General features: G+C 39.8%; 1 pseudogene across 1 annotated transcript; it reads right to left on the bottom strand.

Annotated features, from left to right (window-relative positions):
* Nucleotides 1-1,763: 1,763 nt before the first annotated feature.
* Nucleotides 1,764-2,701, bottom strand: LOC105534659 (annotated as a pseudogene). Its single transcript, XR_001005308.1, has one exon. The product of XR_001005308.1 is annotated as a peptidyl-prolyl cis-trans isomerase-like 1 pseudogene (transcript).
* Between the last annotated feature and the right edge of the window lie 211 nt (nucleotides 2,702-2,912).

Consider the following 2,912-nt stretch of genomic DNA (forward strand, 5'->3'; position numbering starts at 1 on the left):
TTCTCCTTGAAGAGGTCCCTCACTTCCCTTATTAGCTGTATTTCCAGGTATTTTTTTTTTTTTTGTGGCGATTGTGAATGTGAGTTCATTCGTGATTTGGCTCTCTGATTGCTTATTATTGGTGTATAGGAAGGTCAACAATTTTTGCACATTCATTTTATATCTTGAAACTTGCCGAAGTTGCTTATAGGCTTAAGAAGCTTTTGGGCTGAGACAATGGGGTTTTCTAGAAATAGAATCATTTTATCTGCAAACAAAGATAATTTTACTTCCTCTCTTTCTATTTGAATACACTTTATTTCTTTCCCTTGCCTGATTGCCCTGGCCAGAACTTCCAATTCTGTGTTGAATAGGAGTGGTGAGAGAGGGCATGCAATCTTTGTCTTTGCTGATTTTCAAGGGGAATGCTTCCAGCTTTTGCCCAATCAGTATGTTATTGGCTGTGGGTTTGTCACATATGAGTCTTACCATTTTGAAGTATGTTCCTTGAATACCTAGTGTATTGAGAGTTTTTATACATGAAGGGATGTTAAATTTTATTGAAGACCTTTTCTCTATCTATTGAGATAATCATGTATTTTTTTGTCTTGAGTTCTGTTTAGGTGATGAATCACATTTATTAATTTGCATATATTGAACCAGCCTTGCATCCCGGGCATGAAGTCTGCTTGATTGTGGTAGATAAGGTTTTTGATGTGCTGCTGGATTCAGTCTGCCAGTATTTTGTTGAAGAGTTTTACATCAAGGTTCACCAAAGATGTTAGCCTGAAGTTTTCTTTTTTGTTTTATCTCTGCCAGGTTTTGGTATCAGGATGATGCAGGCCTTATAGAATGAACTAGGGAGGAGTCCCTCCTTTTCAGTTTTTTGAAACAGTTTCAGTAGGAATGGTACCAGCTCTTCTTTTTACCTCTGGTATAATTTAGCTGTGAATCCGTCTGGTCCTGGGCTTTTTTTGGTTGATAGACTATTACTGCTTCAACTTTAGAACTCATTATTGGTCTATTTAGGGATTCAGTTTCTTCCTAGTTCAGTCTTTGGAGGGTGTATGTGTCCAGGAATTTATCCATTTCTTCTAGATTTTCTAGTTTATGTACATAAAGGTGTTTATAGTGTTCTCTGATGGTTGGTTGTATTTCTGTGGGGTCAGTGGTGATACCCCGCTTATCATTTTTGATTATATTTGTTTGTTCTCTCTCTTTTTTTTTTTTTCAACCATCAATGGCATTTTATTTTGGAAGTTTCTATGTATTACATAGGTATTAACTTCCTTCCTCTCCTACTCCTCCCCACAAAATCCAGAAAGTTATTTTTATACATAAACAACTGAACATATAAAAATCTCGGACCTAATTTCTCTAAAGTCTTGGGTTAAAAGAACTTGAGTGGCACTTCTCCTTTCTGGGAGGACTACTTCTTAAGGAGGATTCATGGTCTGTCCTTTGCTCACTACAGATTTCTCCTCTTCTCTGGGAAAAAGATGGTCAATGCTTCTGCTTCCTTTTAATAAATTAATTTCCTGATTATTATACATTATTATTCCCCACTTGACACCTTCTTAGAAACTTGATTGTTGGATGCATTTTTTATTTGGCAAAAATTCAATGTGGCTTTGCGTGGGATGTCTGAAGTGTCAGAAACAGCAGTGTTGATGTTCTGGTTTTTAGAGGGAAAATATATAGAGAGATGCATACATTTCCTAGAATAACAAATGTAAGACTGAAATAGGGTGTGCACAGTTAAAAGGGCTGATAGACACTACTTGGTTTGGAATTCTGTGGCTGTCAACAATCAAGGACTGCAGTATAGGCCAGAATACAAATCTGCTTAGGAAGAAGTTTGGTTAGGCAAAACCACTGAGAAATGACAGTGTCTGCTACATTGTTCGAAGTATATCAGAGCAGACATGCACAAGAAGCAGCATTATGAGTCATGTGTAGTAAGTAGTCACCTAAACAGGGGCATTTGTGCAAATGCTCTGGCAACGTAGGCACTAGGGGAAGAGAAAAGAAGCATCCTATTAAAATGTACTTCCATCTCTAACTCACCCAAGACCCCAGGCCTCCTAAGCTTCATGATTTGCAAAGCCAAAATGAAATTTAGCATTACATGTCATTCTATGTCATTTGGAAGCTGGTCCACTGGGGCTATCTCAGAAGAGCTGCTCAAGAGGGTAGCAAGTCTACCCAGAAGGGTATGCCTTAGTGATCTTCACATCATCCACAGGGCGGTCCTGGGAGTTTGTTTCTACCATTCCCACGTGATTCACCATTCCTATGCTCTGGCACACTCGGCCAATAATGGTGTGTTTGCCATCGAGCCACTGGGTGGGGGCAAGGGTCACAAAGAACTGGCTGCCATTGGTGTCTGGCCCCGCATTGGCCATTGTGAGAATTCCAGCCCCCATGAACTTCAAGTCTGGATGAAGTTCATCTTCAAACTGTTTGCCATAGATAGATGCACCACCTTGACCTGTCTCTGTTGGGTCACCTCCTTGGATCATGAAGTCTTTGATAATTCTGCGGAATTTTGTGCCATTGTAGTAACCTCGACGAGCCACCTCAGCAAAGTTCTTACAGGTCTTTGGAGCATGCTTCCAGTACAGCTCCAGCACAATGATTCCCATGCTGGTCTCCAAGTAAACGTTGGGTGGCTGCCAGGAATCTGGGGGAATAACCGCCATAGCAAAGCCGGCGGCGGAATGCTTCTGTTCTCTCTTCTTTATTAGCCTAGCTAGTGGTCTATCTTATTAATTTCAAAAAAAAAAAAAAAACCAACTCCTGGATTCATTGGTTTTTGTTTTGTTTTGTTTTGTTTTGTTTTTGGAAGAGTTTTTCTTCTCTCTACTTCAGTTCAGCTCTGATACTATTTCTTGTCTACTACTAGCTTTGCGGTCTGTTTGTCCTTGGTCCTC

The sequence above is a fragment of the Mandrillus leucophaeus genome, unplaced genomic scaffold (genome assembly GCF_000951045.1).
Source record: "Mandrillus leucophaeus isolate KB7577 unplaced genomic scaffold, Mleu.le_1.0 Scaffold1374, whole genome shotgun sequence".
NCBI lineage: Eukaryota > Metazoa > Chordata > Mammalia > Primates > Cercopithecidae > Mandrillus > Mandrillus leucophaeus.